Source organism: Pongo pygmaeus, chromosome 1 (genome assembly GCF_028885625.2).
Source record: "Pongo pygmaeus isolate AG05252 chromosome 1, NHGRI_mPonPyg2-v2.0_pri, whole genome shotgun sequence".
NCBI lineage: Eukaryota > Metazoa > Chordata > Mammalia > Primates > Hominidae > Pongo > Pongo pygmaeus.
This window is the reverse complement of record NC_072373.2, coordinates 77,687,166-77,712,902: the sequence shown is the minus strand read 5'-3', so window position 1 is coordinate 77,712,902 and position 25,737 is coordinate 77,687,166. Positions and strand designations below refer to the sequence as shown.

The following is a 25,737-nucleotide window of genomic DNA, read 5'->3' as shown; positions in this document are numbered from 1 at the left end:
AGAAATTCATTAAGTAAAAATTGATGAATTAGAAAATAGCAAAAGAAAAACAAGAAAGCTTAAACTACATACAAATTTAAAGCTTTTGTATGAGACAGTAGAGTTAAAAGGCAAAAGACAAACTAGTAAAATACTTGAAGTATATATGACAAAGGATTAAATATTCCCAAAATAGAATTATCCCTATTCAGTTTATTTAAAAAGCTAAAACAAAAAAGCAAAACAAAGCAAAGAACACTACCTACTAGGGAAAAAGGAAGGGGGCCAAATCAATAGAGCATTTAGAAGCTCTCCCAGCCCCTGCAAAAGGACTAATTAATATATGACAAAAAGGTTCAATTTCACTAGGAACCAAGAAGTGTAAATTAAAACAGCCAGCCAGACATCATGATTGGGCTTTCAGATTAGGAGATAGGAGAAAGAAGTTCTTGTGATAGGTCGTAACGAGGAAGCCATCCTCCTTGTGTACCACACATGTTGCCGACTCTGCATGTAGCCTCCCTGGAGGCCAGCTTGAGAATCTGCATTAAATGCCTTGGTTAGGCGCAAACCTTATGGCTCAGCAATTCCACTCTTAAAAGTTTATTTTTATCAAATGATTCCATAATTGTGCAACGAAATTTGTTCAAAGATGATTTTGAAACATTGTTCATAATTACCAGTGTTTTAAAACAGCATCAATATCCATCATAGAAAATTGGTTGAATAGAGTATGGTATATTAATTCAACAAAATGCTATGAAGCAAAGCATTTTTATCTTTAAAAATATAAAGATATATATAGAGAGAAATTTTCATGATTAACAAAACATTGTGCATGCCATAGGTAGCATAATTCCATTTTACTTAAAAAATTTTACATAGGATGAGATATATACATATATGTTTGCACACAGAAACTACCTATTGTATACTATGCTCACTACCAGGGTACAAAATACCCATGTAACAAACCTGAACATGTACCCCATGTATCTAAAATAAAAGTTGAAATTTTAAAAATAAAGAAAGAAATTCTGGTACTGAATTTACACCAAAATTTTAACAGCATGGGCAATATTAATTTGTGGTCCTGTGTTGTTTTCTCATTTTTATGTGATAACCATCCTTTGTGTAACTTTCAAAAAAAGGTTTTGAAATACACAAAAAAATGAAAAAGAGGAAGATACTTAAATAGAGGATGGTGAGAAAGAAATAAAAGTATAAAATGGTGAAAACAGAATATCTAGGAGGAGAAATATGTACCATAAAAGAAATAGATTAAACTTTACAAGAAAATAGATTAACTTTTATATGAATGTCAAAGATACATGTGGAAATTAACTTTAAAGTGGAAACTAAGCATCTGAGACTCTACAAGCTTGACATAATTATGTAATCATGTTTATTATGATTATTTTTGTTGTGATTATACAGATTTTGTTACCTCTTTTCCCTTTACTCTGCCTGTGCAAATATGTTATTTTCCTCACTGAATTGCTTATTGTTGAAGGACTATATTAGGAGTCTCCAAATGCTCATATTCCCTCATTCATTGCCTATTGCTTTCAATAGTGTCTTTGTTTCAAATGCTTAAATTCCATGAGATGAAGCCTCCCCATCTTCCTGGACCAATTGTTCTTCCTTAAATTCCAGTTTCCTACCTGTCAGCGCTGTTGCCTACTATGACTGTGTTGTGTGTAATGTACAAATAATGTATACTGTCTAAGGATTATCAGTGAGCCATTTCAGACCTAATTTCTGGCTCTTGATTTTTCTGCTGTTTTAAAAATCTCATTGAGGTTTAAAGATAACATATAATATTAGGCTAGCAGAATAATTATGTAAAATTTAAATTTAAAAGTCAACTCATTTGCCTTGAACCTATTTATTTATATAATTAAATGTATACTCTTAATGTTGAAAAAGCAGGATGACAATTGAAATACCAAGATCAGAATTAGAGTCCCACTAAGAAATGCTCCCTTTAGGAAAAACAATTTCTTTTGGTTTCAGCCATGAGCAGCACTTAGTATACATTTGCTAGGCACCCCACCAGACACCTCCAGTGAAACAAGAGCAGAAAGGCTTAGACGTATAAAGTGTCTGGTTCCTATGTAGTATATTTAAGCACAAACAGATTAAGGCTGATGGCAGTAAAAGCCAGTGACTTAATCTGACTCTAAAGAATAAACAGAGTTTAGAAAGAAATTAAAATTGAAGAGAACATTTTGAATACATATGACAGAAAAAAGTTACTATTTTATTATTGTCAAAGTTTGATGAGTTCTTACAAATTAAGAAAGAAAGAAGAAACAGGGAAGTGGTGTTTAGGTGGAAAGTCAGAAGGCTGCTGTGTCAGTTCAGGGGAGAGATGATGACGGCTTGGGTTAGGGTCACAGCAGTGGAAATAGTGAGAAGCAGTTGGATCCAGGGTATATTTTGTAGAGCCAATCTTTTGAATTACTGATGGATTTGATATGAAAAAATGAGAGAAAGGGCAAAATCAAAAAAAAATCTTATTGGGTCTTAGACAATGGGTACATTTTAGTGCCATTTAATAATGTAAGGAAACGAGAAGGTGGAATGGAACATTTAGTTTTAACCATGCTAAAGTTTGAGATGCCTAGTACACATGAGTTTCTAGTCAGGATAGAGTAAGTTATAATGCTGTAACAAACAACTCCTCAAATCTCAGTAGCTTCAAACTACAAGATTTATTTCTTGCTCAAGCTGCATATTCATCTGAACATTCATCATCAAGTTGGCTGGGGCTCTTCATTTTTTACTTTTTTCTGGAGATGGAGTCTCACTCTGTCACTGAGGCTGCAGTGCAGTAGTGTGATTTCAGCTCACTGCAACCTCTGCCTTCTGAGGTAAAGCAATTCTCCTGCCTCAGCATCCTGAGTAGCTGGGACTACAGGTGCATGCTGCCACATCCGGCTAATGTTTTGTATTTTAGTACAGATGGGGTTTCACTGTGTTGTCCAGGCTGGTCTCGAACTCCTGAGCTCAGGCAATCACCCGCCTTGGCCTCCCAAAGTGCTAGGATTATAGGCATGAGCCACCACGCCCGGCCAGCTGGGGCTTTTCTCTTTGTTATTCTCACTGCAGGACCCAGGCCAGTAGGATTATTGCCTATCACTATGGCAGCCAAAATGAATGAGTAGAGAATCACACACTGGCTATTAATGCTTCACACTGTAAGTAACAAGTTATTTCCACACTCCTTTCATTGTCTAAGGCAAGCCACATGGTTACACCTAAATTCAAATGGACAGGAAGTACAATCCTGCTAAGTGCCTTGAAGGAGAACCAGATATTTGGATGACTCTCTCACTATCCAAATGGCGACATCTTCTAGGCAGTTACATATGTAAATCTAGAGTTCAGGGAAGATGTTTGCAGACAGAGATTTAGAAGTTGTTAGGTATTTAAAATCTTGGCACCTAGGAAGAAAGTGCAGAAACCAAAAACAGAGAGCTGAGGACAAAATATCTATCCTTTAAAAATATATTAGAAGAGGAGAAACCAGCAAAATAGACTGAAAAAGAACAGGAGTGTGTGTGTATGTGTTGTGTGTACAAGTGTTTCTGTATTTATATGAGCATATAAACAGGCATAAAAATGGGTTTGAAGAATTAAGGATTCTTGTGAATTTTTTAGACATTGATTTGTTAATTTATTTGTTACTGCATTCATGTATTATTAACTTGAAATCTAATAAGTTAAGACAAAATTATTACACTAAAACTGTGTGTGGGAAGGTGGAGGGGGAGCAGTAACATTTAAGTAGACTGAACAAGTGAGTATAAGGCACTTGTAGGAAGCTAGAAGACCAGGTGAGCATATGCCTAGACCCAGTTAGTAATGATTATAATTGCACAGAAGCCATACACCTGCATATTAAAATTAAGCAATCTGAATAGATGGAGCAGGCAGACAAATATCCCAGAACAAAACCCAAAATAAGTCACTTATTTAGGACCCTATTTTTTAAAGAAACTATAAGCAAAGAGAACTAGCATATTTTAACTTAAAACTGTAGTTGTTTCTAAAGCATTTTCATTTTGTTTGTCATGCCTCAACTTGATGCATATTATCTTAATCCAGAAGTAAAAAGGAATTTTTTAAATTATTGGAATATGAAGAATCTAGTAAACAAAGTTGTAAAAAGAAAACAATAATATTTAAATAAGGGTTTAGAAAATATATTCAGTTGCATCCCAACTAACTGAGTTATCCCTAAAATAGAAAAGGCTAATATTATTTAGGGATATCTAATTGTGAAACAAAAGGATATTAAAGACCAGCTTTGCATAATGACAACACACATTCTCCAACATAAAATATTATTGACTATGAATTGAAGAAAAGTTCTGATTGACACATTTTAATTTTCTTCTTTGATGTAATTAGCCATTAGTCTCATAAATTTTCTCATTTTATATCACAAGGGCTTTAAAGAGAATTGGTGACACTTCTAGGGATTAGGTCAAAAATAAAATTTTAACTAAAGATCAAAGAGCAAAATAGAGCCTTAAGAAAGGATCAGCTTTTCGAAATAGTTCTGTCACCGCAATTAATCCCCCAAGTAAGAAACTGAAAAAATACACAGATTCACCTTGATTTATAATGTAGTTACTTCCCAACAAACCCATCATAAATAGGAGAGTGTACTGATGGATATCATTTTTATAGCATCTTAAAATCAAAAAATTTAAGTGGAGCCATCATAAATTGGAGACTGTCTATATATTGTTTCCACATAGACCAGTGATTCTCAACCAGGGGTGATTTTTGTCTCCAGGGAACTTTTGGTAATGTCTGAAGACATTTTTGATTGTCAGAATGGGGAGTTACAACTCGCATTTAGGGGGTTGAAGCCAGAGGTGCCACTCAACATCCTATGATGCACAGGACATCCTCTACAACAAAGAATTATCCCATCAAATGTGTCAGTAGTGTCAAAATTGATAAACCCTGATCTCACTTAAAATAAGTATACAAGATACTCCTATACCCAAACAACCTATGAAGATTTGGACCTGTGTCCTTCATTAACGGACCCCAGTTCACTTAGGATTGGAGGAAGAATTGGAGTCTGTTCAGCTTGCAGACTCTGGCTACATGCAGTCCACACTTTCCATCATGTTTCAGTAGTAACTGCTTCATATGAAAAATATATTCCCTGCCCTTTGATTTGCTGGTTTGCCTTAGGAAGTATGACAATAACCAAACAGATTTTCATACTTGGGCTTGCCTACTTGGTCAAGGACTGTGCATCTTACAAAGAATTGCCTTAACCCACACTTTTTTGTGAACATACGTCTTTCACTAAATAAATAAACTAATTTTTATAAATTTGGGTAACTTTTATGTGCTTCCTCTAAAAGCCTGTTTCAAAATTGGAATTCCACAAAAACAGAAAAAAGTAAAATATTTCTGTATTTGAGCAAGAGAACAAGATACAAAAATAGACTCAGTAAGGAGCAGTTAAAATCTGAGTCTTTATCAAGAAAAACTTTTCTAATTTTCCAACCTTAAAATCATAATTCTTTTCTTTCCATGTGGCCCAATAACTTCACTCATGGATTGTCAAGCAGAAACTTTTTTGACCAGGGTATGCAATGTATTGTCTGCCAATCAAGATTTTTTTAAAGTCACTTTTAAATAGATAAGACAGTTGAAGCTAGACCCAAAGATACAGCTATCCACATCAATTTGCTCAGCCCATTTAGAGGTAGAGTTTTTCGGGATAAAAGCATAAACTTTTACACTTTGATTTTCTTCAAATATGACAAAATTACTGAAATCAATGATAGAAGCCAAGTCTTATGAAAGCTATTAAAAATTTTACATTTCCAATTCATGTGATGTGCTGAGAGGGTTATAATTATGATGAATTATAGAGGTATAAAAAAGCATAAAATGCATAATATTATTTATAGAATACAAGACACATGCTTTCATATGTTCATTGCAGCACTATTCACAAATAGAAGATATGGAAACAACCTAGGTGCCTATCAATGGCATACCACATTTTCTTTATCCATATATGCCATGGAATACTATGTGGCCATAAAAAAGAGCGACATCATGTCCTTTGCAGCAACATGTATGCAGCTGGAGGCTATTATCCTAATCAAATTAACGCAGAAACAGAAAACCAAATACCACATGTTCTCACTTATAAGTGGGAGCTAAACACTGAGTACACATGGATATACAGAAGACAACAGTAGACACTGGGGACTACTGGAGAGGGGAGGGAAAGAGGGCACGTGGGCTGAAAAATTACTTGTTGGGTACTATGCTCAGTACCTGGGTGACAGGATCATTTGTACCCCAAACCTCAGCATCACATAATATACTCATGGAACAAACCTGCACATTTACCCCCTGAATCCAAAATAAAAGCTGAAGTCAAAAAGTCAAAAAAAGAAGGGAAAGAGAATACAAATATCACATCTGAGAGTGGTAAACATTCACATTTTAGCTTGAATTTAGCAATGTCTGAAGACGTATTTGATTGTCACAACTGGGTTGGGGGTGCTACTATCTAGTGGGTATAGGCCAGAGATGCTGCTAAACACCCTGTAAGGCACAGGACAGCCCCCCACACAAAGAATTATCCGTCTAAAATGTCAGTAGTACTGCTGTTGAGAATCTCCATTTTAGAGATAAAGAGCATGAAGCTTAGCAAAGTTAGCAAACTGGCCAAAGGTCACACATCTAATAAGTGAAGGCATCAGGATTTGATTAAACCCAGGGTTAAGTCTAGCGTTAATGCACTTTCTAATGTTTATACTCAATTTCAATCTAATTTATTATTGCATACAAATTTAGAATAAACATCTTTATGCATAATTTCTCATCTACATTTCTGATTATTTCCTTAGGGTAAATTTATAGAAGTGAAAAGTATCACAGGAAATACACAATTAAAGGTTTTCTATAATTATAATTAAATATATAAATTATATAATTTATATATTACATTTTTAAAAATTATTACTACAAATTATAAAGTTTTGATTCATGTCATCAGTTTACTTTCCTTAAATCTGGAGCTGGTTCACATTCCTGACATCTTACCTAACCACAGCCTACAATGACTACCATTGTTTTCTTTTACCTTCTTATTTAATCCTTGACAGTTTGATTGTGTCTTTCCCTTTAAAAAAAAAAAAAAAAAAAAGTCCCTCCTCTCAGATAGTCTTCTTTAACTGCAACTGCACACCTATTGACTCTAATTAGAGGGATAAGGGAATGCAGAGTTTTAAAGTGCCAGTCAGAGCTCAAATCCCAGCTCTGCTGCTAACTAGTTGGGTGACTTTGTGCAAGTGACTCTGATCCTCTCTCCTCATTCATTAAATGGAGCTTGATGACAATCTACCTCACGAAGACTAAATGAGTTAATATTTGTGAAATATGTGGAATAGTGCAAGGAACAAATTTAATTCTCAAAACGTATTGGCTATCTTCCAATGTATTGGCTATCATTATTTTTTGTACTTGCATGGTGTTTTCATCTTTGTCAAAGTGCCTTCTGTGTTTCTGGATCCAGTAGTTTTTCTGACTCCCAATATTATCCTCATTCTCCAAATATCACCCCTTTTCCAAGCTTACCATTTACCAACGACTTTACTATTTAATAAAGCCCTGATAGGCATCATAAGGGCTACCTATTGCTGAGTTATTTATGGCCTGGCTTTTACATTCAGAATTTGTTCATGGCCTGGCAACTTACTCCAGTCTTCCTTAAACACTGTATTTTCATATACCCTACTACTAAACCAGTTCCACAGAGATTACAGATTACACATCTCAGTCGTTCTCTGCTGTTATATTTTCTTAGATGAACATTCTATATAGCAGTGCTTCCCAAAGTATGCTCAGACTATTTAAAAAGAAGAGAAGAAGATTCCATTATTCAAAACATTTAGGTTACATTGTGTTCTGCATCTCCTGGTGATACACAAAGTATATTAGCATTTTAAAGTATTTGAGAAAAAACAGGGATAAAGAAACATGTACAATTTTTTAACACCATAATTCCTGAATTTATTTGATCAAATAACACACTTTTTAAGAAAATCACACCTGTCACCGTCTTGTAGAATAGTATCAATGTTCAGTTGGGAACACTGTTGAAGAATAGGGAAGAGACCATAAGCGTCCACTAGCTCAAGTTTTCTCAAAGTGGGCCATCTGCCTTGCATCAGACATAGCCAAGTTGCTAATTAAAAATGCAAACTCCTGGGCTAATCCCAAGTCTTCTGAATTGGAATATCTGGGAATATGGCTTGGGAGTATTCATTTTATTTTATTTTATTATTTTGAGACGGAGTCTGGCTCTTGTCCGCTAGGCTGGAGTGCAATGGTGCAATCTCGGCTCACTGCAACCTCCACCTGCCGGGTTCGAGCGATTCTCATGCCTCAGCCTCCCAAGTAGCTGGGACTACAGGCGCCCGCCACCACGCCCGGCTGATTTTTGTATTTTTAGTAGAGACGGGGTTTCATCATGTTGGCCAGCCTGGTCTCGAACTCCTGACCTGGTGATCCACCCGCCTCAGCCTCCCAAAGTGCTAGGATTACAGGCGTGAGCCACCGCACCCGGCCTGGGAGTATTCATTTTAAACAAACTGCCAGAGTAATTTTGATAATCTCTAAAGTTTTGAAATTACTGTGCTAGGTACTAACAGCAGCCAGAGTGTAAATTACAAAAGCTATGACTATTTTCTTTCCGTTACCATTGAGGAGAATTTTTAAACCCATAGCCTTTGATTTTACTGTGAAGCACATTGATGTAATAGTGAGAATCATGCCCTAAGTCTGAGTTTACCGGAAACTCAGCTTTCGAATCACATCCGTCTCAAGTCCCTGTCAGCTGTGAGCAATAGCAAATCATTTTACCAGTAGCTTAGGAGCCTGTGAATGGATTCTGTTCACAGCTTTAACACTGATGGTGGGGAGTCATTCCATTTCCTCATTGAAAACGACTGTTGTCAATCCCCAGGCTGGAAGGATGATCTAGAGAAGCCTAGTGCATTTCTCTGTGGCACAGGATCAGAGCAGCCGCAGCCCACCCGGTGCACCCTGAGAGCTCATAGTAACTCACTCTTTTCTGTATATTTGTTTGTTCAAAGACGTCATTACCATATCTCTTTGTACTCTTCTGCTAAGTAGCTCTGAAAACTTTCAGGGAGTTTTTCAGATGAACCTAAGTGTATAATCGATCCTTCATTATGGTTTTAAATCCAGAATGAAAGTGCATCTGAACTTGACACATGTAAATAGTAGAAAGTTTGCTTGTGCAGGTGTATAGTTTTAGTTTTCTTTCTTTTAACATTCTTGCTTTTTAGAATTATTCTGCTGAATAATATTAACTTGTTCAAAGGTGTATTCACATTTTCTCTTGATCATGATGTTCATTGACATTTGGTTTTCTAAATAAAAAAGGAAGTTTGATTACTATTGAAGAAAAGTTGGGGGGAGCACCTCATTGTGAAATATTTGGTCATATTTTGATATGTTAAGTTGTTGCTTTTCAATGTATAAAAAGCTTTTCCTCTTGGGATTATTTTACAGTCTACCTCTAACTAAATTTCCTTCCTGACTTCTCAGTGTATTGAATGCTTGCATCTGCCACACTTGGGGGAAGAAAGCACCATGAAAATGCTGTTCTTGAAAATTTTTACCCAACTTCAAACTGTGTTACCTCTTTGTTTCTGTTAATTTTCTCACCAATATGTTTCTAGAACATTCACATTAGCTCATATCACCTTAGCAACCTCATCTCTGTCAAACACCCTTGCCCTTGCCCTGGCCTCATTATCAGCATTAGCCAGTCAGTCACCTGTTCGGGAACCAAGGGCTCTTCAAAATCGTGCAGTTTGAAATAGATTTTGTCATGCTATGCTTACAGGCCAAAGCACCCAGAGGTGTAACAAACACTTGGTGTTTAGCTATATTTTAGGGCAACAGATTCCGAATCTTCCCCCAGCTTGGGGATTCAGTGTGTCTGCCTAGGTCTTCCTGAGTCACCTCCCAGTTGATATGTGAAAGAAGCCTAAAAGCCCACCGTCTTTCATATATCGTTCCTGCTTGTCCTACCTGTTGGAGTTTGATGTCATTTATTGCTTCTCTCACCTCACGTCAGTTCTGTTCAACAACTTTTTATTGAGCACCTGCTAGGTGCTAAGAATAAAAGATTACTAAGTCAGTCATGATTTCTGTTCTTAAGGAGCTCACTATAGAACAGAAGTTTACAATAGAAGGTGATAAAAAGGTGTGCTCAGGGTTCACTGGGTCATAATGCATGACACCTGATTTGTGAGGTCAGGTGTGGTGGGACATATGCCTGGACAATAGGCAAGGAGTCCAATCACCAAAGATAGTATACTTCATCTAGTGCCATCAAGAAGCTATGAAAGGTCAGAGTGGTGTTTTAGATTGTACAATCTAGCAGCTGTATGAAGAATGGATTTAGTGGGAGCCAGAAGTAGTACTAGTTAAGGAGAGCCAAGGAGAGTCATAGTATTTAAGGAGAGAGGTGGCGAGGACCTGAACCAAGGAGAGTTTTAAGGAATAGATGATGATGCAAATGAAAACTGTGCCCCTTCCCAATCTTTTGGGTTAGATTCTTTCTGGGAATTTAGGATGTAATCAGAATCAGGTGTAGGTCAACATATTCCCTTGTATTATAAATGTGGGTTGACAGCCTCTACTCCATGGAAGCAGCACCGCTCTGTCCCCATTGCTGGTCTCAATTTCTGTTTCCATAGGAGAAGTACTACTTGGTCCACATAGCTGGTCCCAACTTCAGTTTCTGTCTCCCATACTGGTCCCCTGCCTAGCTCCCACTGGTCTGCTTTGCAAGATCACCATTGAAGTTTATGCTGACCATTCTTAGGAGCTTTTCCTGATGGGTCACTGACAAACATGGTGCATTCACTATGAACTTTACGATCTTCATGACACAAAGTGAAGAATAAATTAGAATAAATTGTGTTAAGCACATTTAATTGATTCATGGAGTAGGATTTCCCTTCATTAAATCAATGCAATGAGACATTTCAGTTGGGGAAGGGGGAAGCAGAGACTATGGGGTTTTCTAGATATAGAATCATGTCATCTGCAAACAGGGACAGTATGACTTCCTCTTCCTATTTGGATGTCTTTTATTTCTTTCTCTTGCCTGATAGCTCTGGCCAAGACTTCCAATATTGTGTTGAATAGGAATTGGGAGAGAGGGCATTCTTGTCTTCTGCTGGTTTTCAGGGAAGTGCTTCCAGCTTTTGTCCATTCAGTATGTTGTTGACTGTGGGTTGGTCAGAGATGGCTCTTATTATTGAAATATGTGCCATCAATGCCTAGTAAACCCCATAGTCTCTGCCCAAAAGCTCCTTGAGCTAATAAGCAACTTCAGCAAAGTTTCAGGATACAAAATCAACATACAAAAATCAGTAGTATTCCCACACCAACAACATCCAAGCCAAGAGCCAAATCAGGAACTCAATCCCATTCACAGCTGCCACAAAAAGAATAAAATACCTAGGAATACAACTAACCAGGGAGGTGAAAGATCTCTACAATGAGAATTACAAAACACTGCTAAAAGGAATCAGAGATGACACAAGAAAATGGAAGCAAATTCCATACTTATGGATAGGAATAATCAATATCATTAAAATGGCCATACTGCCCAAAGCAATTTATAGACTCAATGCTATTCCTATTAAACTACCAGTAATATTCTTCACAGAATTGGAAAAATCTAGTATAAAATTCAGATAAACCAAAAATGATCCTGAATAGCCAAGGCCATCCTAAGCAAAAAGAATAAAGCTGGATGCATCATGTTACCCAACTTCAAGCTACACTACAGGGCTACAGTCATCAAAACAGCATTGTACTGGTACAAAAACAGACGTATAGACTAATGGAACAGAATAGAGAGTCCAGAAACAATGCTACACACCTTCAGCCATCTAATTTTCAACAAAGCTGATAAAAGCATTGGGGAAAGGACTCCCTATTCACTAACTGGACCTAGGATAACTGGCTAGCTATATGCAGAAGATTGAAATTGGGCCCCTTCTTTCACCATAAACAAAAATTAACTCAAGATGGATTAAAGACCTAAATGTAACATCTAAAAGTATAAAAACCCTGGAAGATAACTTATGCGATACCATTCTGGACATAGGAATTTGCAAATATTTCCTGACGAAGACACCAAAAGCAATTGCAATAAAATCAAACCAGTGTCTATAAGGAACTTCTTAAACAAATTTACAAGCAAAAACCAAACATCCCATTAAAAAGTACACAAAGGACACACACAGACACTTCTCAAAAGAAGATACATTCAGCCAATAAGCATATGAAAGAATGTTCAACATCACTAATCATTAGAGAAGAGAAATTCAAATCAAAACAAAATGAGATGGCATCTCATACCAGTCAGTATGGCTACTATTAAAAAAATCAAAAAATAGCAGATGGTGGCGAGGTTGCAGAGAAAAAGGAGTACTCATACACTGATGGTGGGAATGTAAATTAGTTCAACCATTGTGGAAAGCAGTGTGGTGTTTCCTCAAAGAATAAAAACAGAATTACCATTTGACCCAGCAATTCCATTATTGGTTACAGGCCCAAAGGAATATAAATTGTTCTACTATAAGGACACATGCATGCATATGTTCCTTGCAGCACTATTCATGATAGCAAAGATATGGAATTAACCTAAATGCTCATCAGTGGTAGACTAGGTAAAGACAATGTAGTATATATACACCATAAAATACTATGCAGCCATAAAAAAGAACAAGATTATGTCCTTTGCAGCAACATGGATGAAGCTAGAGACCACTATCGTTAGCAAACGAACACAGGAACAGAAAACCAAATATTACATGTTTTCATTTATAAGTGAGAGTCAAATAATGAGAACAAGTGACCCAAGGAGAGGAACAACAGACACTGGGGCTTATTTGAGGGTGGAGAGTGGGAGGAGAGAAAGAATCAGAAAAATACCTATTGTTGGTACACCAAACCTCCATGACATGAGCTTACCTATGTAACAAACTTGCATGTGTACTCTTACACCTAAAATAAAAGTTAAAGGGAAAAAAAAGTAAACATGTTGTAGAAGTCACAATCTATGACAGTCTTGTTCTTTGCCTTCTCCATTGCTTCTTAGTAATCTGTAAAGCTATTGTTTCTGATATGAGTCAGTTTCTTTGTCCTTCTCTTTTACATTTCCTCTTTTTTTCTTACCTTTTTTGAGGGATCCTAAGAGAGCATTTTAGAATGGGGAATTCTTAAAGAAACCTGCAAAATATATTTTCTCCATTATGTTAAACTCCATAGCAATAAACTTGGTTTAATGCGGTCAGTTTTATCACAGATCAGGCCTCCCTAAGGCGAGGGAGCTCAGCCAGTAATTTGGGAAGGCTTTGAAGCCACATGTGCATGTATACATTAACCTCTAAGACTAACCATAATTTCAATTAACATAAAATAATCTAAAGACATGCTGATTAGACACCGTGTGGCTTTAACAAAGCATTCTGGGCAGGGGGTTGGGGAATAGAGAAGCTTTAACTATTCCTAGCACCAGCAAGCAGGACTTTCTTTAATCATTTATAACATATTTTCTCAACCTTTTTTTCTTGCGATGTTCTTAGAGACTAAAAACAACAAAATTCCAAAAGCTTTTGCTAATTAAAAAGGGAGGAACTGAAACTGTTATAGATTATGTTAGTAAAATCCACATTAAAAAAAAAAAAGTAGAATTCCAGCTCTCCTTTAAAGTATATGATTTACACCATATTCCAGTAAATTGATGCAGGCCGATAACTTTTCATTCATTTCTCTTGTGTGTCATGTGGGGCATACTTAGAGCAGTCAGTTCTCCTAGGGACAAAGCAGGAAGACTAACTCGAGCCCATGTTGCTTTTTATGATATGTGGTTTTGAGTTTCAGAGGAGTCGAGTGCAGTGTGAATCATAGAAGCAACCAGCTGAAAAATCCTCAACCCTATAATAAAAAGCAGATTTTTTCCATATTTCTTCCAAGTTTTTATTTCACATGCAAGTCTGAGATACAAAATATTCTGTAAAATTTTAAGGAAGCCACAGTAGTTCTTACTGTTTGGGGATTTCCCGGAGAGAATAATCGTGTTCAGAATGGTCCTTTTTTTTGCCAAAAGGTTTATTATGTGAACTGAACGGCTCAACCAAACAGATAACACCATCTCCATTTTATTTTTACATGTTATTTACTGGGGTTTCCCTGAAGAAAGCTTAAGAATTCTTTCCCCATGAGTCACTGACCAAGTAATTGTTTTTTTAAAATACAGACTTTCCTTCAGCTGGTCAATTTGGAACACAGTCTTCTCATCTTCTGTTCACTTCAGGGCTGCTTTGCCTTCATCTGTAAATGATCACATCTACAGCCAAATTGAGCAGCTCGAATGTAGCCAATTTCTTTCCATTGAGCACTAAAGTTTGAAAAATCAACAGCCTGGCCAGGCAAGATTCAGAGGACTTCATCCTCTGAAAGTGACTTACATAATTATATTTTCATTGCGTTGGCAAAATGCCTCTCCTTGGTTTAATTTCTTCTGGAATTAATGGGATGAGGAATTGCGCCCATATTTTGCCAAGAATTGTGAGTGGTTGCTCTGCCCAGGTTATGTTACCCTTTTACTGTTGTGAGTGGGTTAGAAGGTATTGTCTTCTATTCTTGTCTTCTTATTGAACTAGAGGCTGTAATTATTTCCCTTGGTAGTGGCTGAACTTTCTCTTTAAATATTGACACCTTCACAAATGTGTTAAAACGAAAGTTAAAGTTGGCTTTTTCCCCCATGAAAATGGCCCTATAATTGCAATCTTCTATTCTGAAGGAGAAATGTTGTTTTACAGAATATTTCTGAACCCCTTCCCACCCGCTTTCCCAGTGGCTATAAGAAGCCTGCTCTTGCCAACTGAGTGGTCTAGAGTCCCTGCTAATTACCTCCTTCCACAGCTTTTGATTTGGAGCCGAACTGATGGCGCCAGCGGCTGAACCACAGTCAGATCTACAGGCCTCTGATTTGCCAAATGGAATCTATGCAGTTTGTTTCCTTTCTCACAGTGTTTTATGATGAGACTCAGCTTAAACTGGAAATAGACGAGGAATCACTTCAAAATATTAATGGTTGATCTGAATTTTGAAGAAAAATAGCCATCAGAATTCTATATTCCATTACCAACATATATGTATACGTGTACATCTGCTCACAAAAAAAATCACAAAATGTGTTTTTCTAAAGAAACATTCTATTAATTATATTCCATTAAGCATACTAGTACCAAAAGCTTTCAGAATACTTCATATTTTATAGCCTTATAAAAGTTTTATTCTATCTGTTGATCATTAATATGAAGGGTCTCATGTCCACATCAGATGTGCCTAGAGTTTTTCTCTAAACTGGCATTCTTTTAAAATATAGCTTGGAAAAGAAAACATAATTATAATCATAGAGGGAATAAGAATTGTCTTTCTCGAAAGTTCAGAGGCATTAGCCTGAGACCCTAACAGTTAGTTGAGAGTTTCTCAGTTTCTCATTTCATAGAAAAGAATTAAACAAAAAGCTTTAGTTTCATCACAGTTAAAAATATTTAGTTCTCAAAACATATTTTCTCAGCTGTGTCTTGCTTTCTTATTTGAGGTTTCTTCAGAAAGGGAAATTGATTATATTAGAGAAAATAATGTTGGAAGACAAAACAGTTCTCAGCCAAGTGAGAATGAAGGGCTTCCTAAGTGAACTAATCCCTTCTCTCCCTATTAATTTGGCTCCAAAGTCAAGCACATCAAAATGGAAAGTAGTTCTCATTCTTTTTATTGATGTGAAGTCAAAAATTCTGCATAATTTTAAAGAGCAGATAATCTAAATCACACATACATATACATACATACACATATGCACACACACTGTTATCCATTAGAACAAGTCTTCTTTATCAAATACCTGACTTTTAAGTGTATTTGTGCCACTTGATTTACTTATTCATTATGTAGACATTTAGTTAGCACCTTCCATGTGTTCAGCATCATTCTTGATTCTAGGCATGAAATAGTCTCTGTTCCCAGAGTTCCCAGTTTAGGGGGAGACTGATAAGAAAATCATTTCACATCACCTTGTAACGTAACTGCTATCATCGTTATGTTAGGATGTGGAGATGAGAGGTACCTAAATTACATTTTCCTAACAAGCAAAGACGTAGATTAGCAGCCGGGCAGATCACGAGGTCAGGAAATCGAGACCGTCCTGGCTAACACAGTGAAACCCAGTCTCTACTAAAAATACAAAAAAAATTAGCCGGGCGTGGTTGTGGGCGCCTGTAGTCCCAGCTACTTAGGAGGCTGAGGCAGGAGAATGGCGTGAACCTGGGAGGCGGAGCTTGCAGTGAGCCGAGATCGCGCCACTGCATTCCAGCCTGGGCGACAGAGCAAGATTCCGCCTCAAAAAAAAAAAAAAAAAAAAAAAAAAATGTAGATTAGCAAATGCTTTGAAGAGAAAGTGACTTTTGAATGGTCACTTCAAAAGCAAGAATCAGGAAGAAAGCTATGGAAAGGAGAATGCATCCCAGACAGAGTAACAGTATAAGTAAAAATTCAGAGAATTTTTACTTATAAATAAAATTTTTATAAATAAAATTTTTACTTATAAATAAAAATTCAGTTATTGGCGTAACTGAAGGTCCATAGCTATGGCTGCATGAAGTGCATGTGAAGGTGTACAGTGAAGACTGAGGGGCCAGGGAGGTAGATAGAGAGCAAATCGTGCTGGGCCTTGTATGCCAAGGGCTGGAAGACTTTATCTGAAGAGCACTGTGGAATCAGCGAAGACATTTAAACATGGGATCATCTTTATATTTTAGTAAGAGTGTTATACTAGGAGTGAGTAAGTATATTAGGATGTAGGACTGACGACTAAGTTACTGTTGCAATAGGTAATAAATGTTGAAATGGGGATAGACAGACTTCTGTTTTAAACAGAAGGACAGATCAGACACCCTCATGGACATATACATATATTTATAGTTTAAATGATGAAGAAAATAGATCAAATATGTATTAAATGCACTACCAAAATGAATTAAAAGGAAAGAATCCATAGAAGCCAGAAAATGACATGAAAGCAGGAAACTAAAGCACTGGTTTTCATCCTGAGGATTTCACCCAAATTTTGGAGATATTGTGCCTCCATCATGGTGGCCAAATAATGCCTGGCAAACAAGTGTAAAGCTTAGTACATTCCCAGTTCCAAAGACTCCTAACAGGAGCCTGTCACACAGGCTGGTACTGGAAAAAACTGTATCCTAGTCTAAGAATATACTAAAAATAAAACCAATGTCCAGAAGAATGCAGCCAGGAAATTATCTTGTATTCACCTTGGCACTAAATAAAAGGGGAGTGATGGGTCGTGATCTGCCTTTAAACTCCATAGCCACAAGTTTGCCCCCATTTGAATGTAAGGTCTGAATTCACACTACATGTGTGTTTGAGCATCTCAAACCTCAAGTACAGAATTTAATTCTCCCGGGTTAGTACTACACTCAGAGAAACTAGCAGAAGCCCCCCCTGCCAAAAAAAATTATTTCCTCTCTGTAAAAATGCAAATTCGACCCAGGCCTTAACTCCCCAAGATAGAGTTCTAAGGAAAATGAATAGCTCACAAAGAACAAAGGAAGGAAGGACATAGGAAATAAGCCACTACTGAGAACAGGAGAAATAACAGGCTGTGAAATCAGACCTTCAGAGATGAGATATTTACAATTTTGGAGTTACTAGGTACAGAAATAAAAAGATATTTAATATGTTTAGAAATAAAGAAGCTTTAAGTATGAGAAAAAAAGATCAAGCAGATTGGGGGAATGACTTCTAGAAATAAAATATAATCACCACAATGAAAAATTCAATTAAAAGTGTTTATGAAGCAGATTAGATATAGCTGAACAGAGAATTAGTAAACTGGAAAATCTGTAGTGATATGAATACACTGACCAGAATAAAGTCCAAGCCAGAATAAAATCCAGAAAGAAAAAGATTGAGATCATAGATTGTGTTAGATGAGTTCTAACATATTCTAATCAAAGTTCTAGAAGGAAATAGTAGAATGGGGAAACGCAGTATTCAAAGAAGACTAACAGAACGTTCATAACAGCACTGTTTGTAATAGTGAAAAACCTGGAAATAACCTAAATTGCCATTAGTGGAAGGGCAAATTAGTAAATTGTAGTATATTTACACATTGGAGTATTATATAGCATCCCAAACAAGTGAACTCCAGTACATTCAGTGGTATGCATGAATTGGCAATATAGGTAAAAGAAAATTATATATAATATATTTTTTATGAAACTAAAAATAATGATAAAAATAACTCTTTAAGACTAAATATAGATGCAATAAAACCATAATAAAAGGAAAGTAAGGGAATGATAATTATTCTCACTGATAGTTACTTTGAGTGGGAGAGGCAGGGGGCTGAGTTGGCAGATGGTATTACATGATACTGTATGAACAGATGCAGAGGAAAGTGTGCCATGAACCAAGGATTATAGTTAATCCAATTCTGTATACTAAAAGTACATTGAGGAGGTAGGAGGAGAGAGAGAGGTTGAGAATTTTCTAAAATTGTCGAAGTCTAACAATTCTTAGAATCAGGAAACAAAACAATTCTCAAATAGGATTTTTAAGAAATGATACATAGTAAGTAACAACAAGACACATCATAGTGAAACTACAGAACACCAAAGAAAAAAAGATCCTAAAAGAAGCCAGAAAGCTAGATCACCTACAAAGGAGTGGAATTAGATGGACTGCTGATTAGTTTAACCTGTACAATATCGTTCAACAGATGAGTGGTAGAGCCAGGATTCAGACCCATGTCTTCTGATTCCTATGCCTTTGTTCCTTCTAATACTCCACCAAAATTTTTCACACATTTATGTACAGAGTATTTTGTGTACTGAAATAAATGTAAACCAAAAAAGTAATGGAAAGAAGAAACCCAATAAAAAGAAAAGTTAGTGTTATCTAACATATGAAAAATTTGGTAAAATTTACATGTATTTAGTACAAAAGAGACAAGGGAATTAGCATTTGTTAAATTCCTAAATATGTACCAGGAATAGTTCTGGTGCTTTAAAAAAAACTCATTCAGTTATCACAACAAATATTTCTGAGCTGGAGTTCTTATTTCCATTTTGTGGTGGAAAAGACTAAGGCTTGGAGAGATTACATGATTTACCCAATTTCAAAAGCTAGTAAATGGTAAATTCAAATTCTGAAAAGGTGCGGCCAGTCCCACCTGACCCATCGTCTTCCCAGTAGCATTGTCAGTAAATGAATAATGTAACTTATATTACCTATGGTGTCCTAAACAGAGCACTTTCTCTGGCAACTTTCTGAGACCACCACTCCCAATGTCAGGGGTTATTGCCCTCAGAGACATGTCCAGGAATATTAGTTTTTCCTTTGCACTTCTCTAGGCTTCTTTCCCACTTGGATGCTCTACAGATTCCTCCACCACATTTGATCATCCATTTAAAGTACTATATACTGACTATTTTCTAATGGTTCTAGGGTTTTGAATCCTTGCTGTTACACTTACTAGACAAATTACTACATCCATTTGCACCTCAACTTCCTCATGTGTAAACTGGGATAATAACACACCTTTTGAGGATTCTCGAAATGATTAGCTGAGAAAATGAAATCCATAAAGCTCTTAGTTCAGTCGCTGGCACTTGGAAGTTTTCAGTAAGTGACTACTGCTGCCATTATTAGACCCTTTGCAGGTACAGAGACAGCTTTTATAGTCAGGGGGAATTCATTTTGTCTCCTAGTTTGCCTAAGAATAAGTGATCCATCTTTATTTATCTACTGATTGTGATCTGACATAGTCTTGGACCTAGCTATTATTAATTTTAGCATATGTTAAGAAAATAATTATAAAATATCCTGTTCTGAATTTCATTTCAAGATAATGTGAATATAGCAATACATAATCAAATATCTGTTTTCTAAATTGAGATTTTAAAAATTCCCAAACTTCATCCCCTGAGTTGAATTCACTAGAATGAAATAAATGAAGACAATGTTCACTAAGCTTCTAAAGAATCCACATGTTAATTGGATCAGTTTGGCCGAAGACTATTTTTGCCTTTAGAATTTGTTATTCTGAATTAAGTTGTTATATGGTTGAGTGATTATGTAAAAAATCATATTATTTATACAATGATATGTGAAGAGGATTACTATAATGCCAGAGGTTAAAAACATAGAAGCACCAAGCCCTCATGTATATAGAAAACTCATGCTAAGGCCAGAAGAAGCAGAAGGAGAGTCAGAAGAAATATACCAAAGTGGTAAACATGTATGCTGTGCTATGTGTGCCCACATAATACATATGAAATGCTAAATTGGTATAGATTTCTGAAAATAAAAATGCCTGTTCTTTTTTCAAATTGTGCAAACCTGATAAGCCTACTAGGCATATACATATATGTCCTTTTAACTAATCACTTTATCATTTTTTTCCAACAAAGAATATAATAAATGAAAGTCAGCTTCTGGGTGATTAGTGGCAGTTGACTTGGAGTTTCAGTCCTTCCTCAGGACTTTTTGGCATAGTAATAACATTGCAGTTACTCACATTTTTCATACCCTTCCATTTTATCTCGTGTGTGTGTGTGTGTGTGTGTGTCTTGTATGTGGAATATTCTTACAGCTAGTGACTTAATATGCTGATGAACACAGAGAGCTGGATTTTTTTTGCAAACCAATATTTTTGTGCCATTTGATTATTTAGGTGGTATTCAGCCTTTTCAAAGATTACTTAACTGTCACGGTATCACTACAAAGGAAGAAAGGAAATTCTGTAGTTAGCTTAGGAGAAAAAATAACGTAAAACAATTCTTCAAGGAACCTAACAATGCAATAAAGTATCTAGATAATCTTTTAGAATACCAGAGCCTGGGGTATGCTAATGGAATCATAGGAGAAGAAAAAAGCTCCAGTTCTCACTCACATTAAAAGTGCTCTCTTTTACACAAGACACAATTCATAAAATCTTTTTATATCAGCAGGGAACTCATCAATCTGTATATACATGGAGGCAGGCAGTTGTTAACAGCATAGCATGACACTGCTGAACAGTTCAGGATGCAGGATAAGGAATATCATTCTATCATTCCCAACTGAAACAACATCGGAAAATGTAGGCAGGCTAAATAGAATTATCCAAAATGGAGCCTGTCTGAAATTCCAAGTCTCCCAGAGACAAAAGTACTATTCACCTCTTCTTCCTTTCTATGGCTGAAATTCATTTGCATCCACTGACATCCTTTAAATTATTACCCTCCTGGGAAAGTCTGCAACCCTTGTAGAACACTTATAAACATTCAGTTGTTTCTGATCAGACCTGTGTTGTTTGTAGTTCTCCTGACTCATATTTTAGTATCTTAGGAAGGAAAATTTAGTGCCAGAAATGTTTACCATCTATATTCTCTTGGTTTCTGAGACTTTCCATGGCAATTTAAAAAATTTAGATATTATACCTTTTGCTTCAAAGGTCATAATTCCAGAAGTATGATTCTTATCTGACCTTTTAGAATGACAAATCTAAGAAATTTTTGTGTTCCAGAGAATGAATACACAAAATGGGAATTAGTGAGTTCCAAAGCTTCAGCTATAGAATAATTGATGGTTTTCTCCAAATATTTGTTAAAATTTTAATATAATGAATGCTAGGATTTTTTTAAAGTAAACTTTTTTAGCAATAAGAATTTAGCACTTCCAAAGCAGCCACATGGTCTGTTGCCCAGGACTCCCTTAAAAATTGCTTTGCTGAGGCTGTTCAACATCTGTCAGCATTTTCTGCATAAACCATTGGCTCAAAAAAATTCTTCAGGCTGAAACTTGATATATCAGGTCTCAGCTTAGCAGTTTTTATGTATTTTCAGGAAAATAAGTTTGGGTGTTTTCAAGTTAGTGCTAGAGGAGAAACACATTCTAATACACCATTTCAAGACACCCTTTTATTTTATACATGGGTGAAAGGAAAACAGACTTCTACCCAACTAAAATGGACAGAAAATATCTAAACAATTGTTGTGAAGTTTTCTTCACACTGTATTGCTAAACAGGATGTCTTTATTGGAGCTATGTGACTACATTCTTCATAGAATGGCATATGGAACTCTGCCCAGCTTTAATGCCAGAGGTCAGAATGTGCCCACCTCCTGGCAGCTGAGGATGAATGGCTTAAGTGACAAATTCCAATCCGTCAGCTTCCCAGATCATTGTACAGCCAAAGGAGACTAATACAATAAACAACAGTTTGCCAAAAGGCATCATGATCCACTGGTGGATTGTGGTTTTACACAGCTTCAACATACATTATCCTGACGTCTAAAATTACATCTCAGAATACAGCTGTGTGTGTAATACTGGACTTCATTTCACTGGATGATCCCGTGTCGTCCACTTACAACAGGAATGCACTTTTGAACCTAAAGCTGTCACTACAAATCTCACTGTGAGTGTTAAGAATTCATGAAGAAATTCCAATTTATTGGTTTGCAAGGATTTGCCTATGAAGTTAGAGAGATTGTATCTTAAAATTGCCATTCCATTAAAGGCTAAAAAAGTCATTTCAATGACTAAAGTTCTTATATCTTTTAGTTGACTATTTGTAAAGTGAACTTTTTTTTTTCTTTTTATATGAGTGTTAACTGAAAATAGACAAAGAATGAGAAGGACTTTAACATTCTAGTCCTCTGTGTCAGCTGTCTGTGTTACAGAATTTATTTGAGCCATACAGTCCCTAAATCACTACAGCATAACCCTCAGGGAAAATAAAAACTCAAAAATATATAAACAAACTATACTAAAATTGAGCTACTGAGCACCTTAGTATACTTGCTTCCCTTTAGTTAACATATTTTAACCAATAAGGGTGTGTCTTTCAAGGCTATCTGGAGTATACCTGTGGTTTTAGAAATACCAAGTGACTCACCTCCAGTAGTTACAGTGGTAAGGAAAAAGTTGTTACCTCTTTCCTTTGGTGATTCTGGTGCACGTTTGGAAGATACAGCTCAAAACAGTCAATACCCTGGGCCTCTGGCTTCTAATATATTAATGTCTGCTCTCTGGAAGACCCATATGCACCACCTGCCCTCTGAATCCTGAGTGATCCAGATCCTTTGGAGGACTTAAGTAAATAAAAATTAAGAGCAAAACAAATGGTCTTGAAAATCCTTTCCAATAGACACAAGCAAACACAATAGGGATCTGATCATTTCACTTTCCTAAATTTTCTGTTTCCCCATTCAGCACAGTGGAGGAGGACCTCTGAGATGACTCTTTTTTTTCAAATCCCCACCTCAAGGCATTCTCCTCACACTTCCGCGACCCACATACACCCCTGATGCTCCATCCACCAAGCAGCCATATCCGCAGGCCATAGGTGCACCATCCTCTGCCCTGTTTCTGCACCTTTGCATGTGTAGTTCCTCCTGCCTGCAAGATGCTCTCATTTATTCTATACCTGATGAACATCTTCCTACCCATCAAAACCCAGATCACTCTCTGATACATTCTTTCTGCATTCCATGGAATATATAGATTTGACTGTTACTGGTTTATAATCAAATTTGTCATCCTTCTTCACAATAGTCCTAAGGTTTATGCCAGTCTTGTCCCTGTCTCACTAATAATGAAATTAAGACTTGTAGATAGAAAATAATATGACATGTATTAAAAGCACTCAGAAAGCTAAGGGTTTTTCTTCAGAGCTTTTATTCATTTTTGTATCTAATGTTGAAAACAAGTAAAAATATATACAGAAGAGCCCCTAGCTGAAATGTATTCATATGGCCCCCTGACCTAATCACAGATTCTTCTATTTCAACAGAACTTTCTTCCCCACAGATATAAGAAAATGTCCCAATTTTCCTGATTGATTTGTGCTTATTGATTACTGAACTTAGAGCTTGGAAACTTGAATTTCCATTTTATGAACGCTCTCAATTTATTGTATGGCCTTGGAAAAATTATGAAACCTTTTGACTCTTAGCTTTTGAAAAAGCAAATAATAAGTCTACTTTATATCATGAAGTTGGTCTAAAGTTCAAAACAAACTGTATAAGTAAAACAACTTGAAAACTGTATGCCTCTACATTCATACAAAGTATATATTCATATTTATATGACTAGTATACAGTATTTTTATCAGTATCAAAGAAAACTAAAAGTCTACAGTATATGGAGCCCAAATAAAATTTGGCCAAAAGGAGTGCTTAGGATGTAAACTGCTTTCAGTTTCAACCTTTGATTCCACTTACTCATGGTTCATGGAGAGCTTTGTAAGGATCAGTAACTTCTCTGAAATAGGTAATAATTGTGCTAACTGGGAGGTACTTAGGACATAAAGGTGTTGGGGTGTGTGTGTGCGTGTGTGAGAGAGAGAGAGAGAGAAATAAGACATTTTTGCTGAAGAATATCTGAAGAAAAAAAAGGCCAAGGACAAAATGTTGTAGAAAAAACTGGGTTCTTGAGTTCTTGTCTCATGACCAGGAAGAGTTAGGCACGCAGATACTTTGAAGGATGAGAGAGAACAGAATTTACTGGGAGAAAAGGAAAAAATTCTCAGCAAAGTGAGAGGGGTTCCTGTTAACAGGCCCCCATTTCACAGATTGAATCCTGGTTTATCACACAGAAATAGGAGAGGCCAGGCTCCTCCCCACTGCAAATAGCACCAACTTCCCGAGGCTGCACCCTGTCCTCTCAGTGCTCAGGCTGATGGGAGATTCTCTGGGGACTTTCCCCTTACCTTCCTCCTGCTTCTATCACAATGAGAACTCTCAAATCTTTATTATTCTAACCTATAATAAGTCCACAAAGACATGTAGAGTTCGATTTCTAGTGGTTTTTTTTAGACTGGCTATCTTGACTTCAAAATATCTAGGAATATTAAGGACAGTGTGACAATTGCTCTTTTAAATTCCTGACTGAGTACACAGGAGGATGAGAAATTCCTGGGTAAGAAAATAAAAAGGGAGCTGGAAAGCAGAGGGCTGGCCTATGGTGAAGCCACAGCTGTCCTTGGGGCATTTGCTATCACTGCACACAAGAGCTTTAGATGTACTTAGACATATGGAGATAGGAGAAAAGACTTCAGCCCGAAAAAAATCGGAGAATTGGAACCAAGATCCCTACAGTAAGCCAGGACACTTAAAAAACTACACCTTCAGTGAAAATGGTGAATCAAGAAAAATCCGCTTGCCATTAAAAGGAGAAAATGAGGAAAGTTATTTGTCTCAACCTGCACTGTGAATGGAAGGAGAGAAAAGTCTTTGAGAATCCATTTGTATAGGTTCCTCATTCTGTAATTTGAAATTCAAATTTGTATCACTTACATGCGCAAGCAGAACCAAAGCTGAGACATTAACTCAAAGTGCACCAAAGTTGGAAGCAGTTCTGGGAGCCTGTAGAAACATAAATACTCTCTGGAGCAACACACCCTCAAATCAGATCTAATAGAAGCCCAGCTACACTTGAATACACAATCCAACACTTAAAAGGACACATACACACACAAAGCCATCATGAGTAAGTCAAGAGAATAACAAACAGTAGAAAAGATTTTGGACTATATTTAAAAAGTTTAAAGAGATAAAAGAGCAAATG

The 25,737-nt window shown here is 36.4% G+C and overlaps 1 protein-coding gene across 8 annotated transcripts in view; it reads left to right on the top strand.

The window, feature by feature from the left end:
• Positions 1 to 25,737, top strand: part of DNM3 (dynamin 3) — a 575,478-nt gene that overhangs the window by 487,568 nt on the left and 62,173 nt on the right. The gene's annotated exons all lie outside the window — the stretch shown is intronic.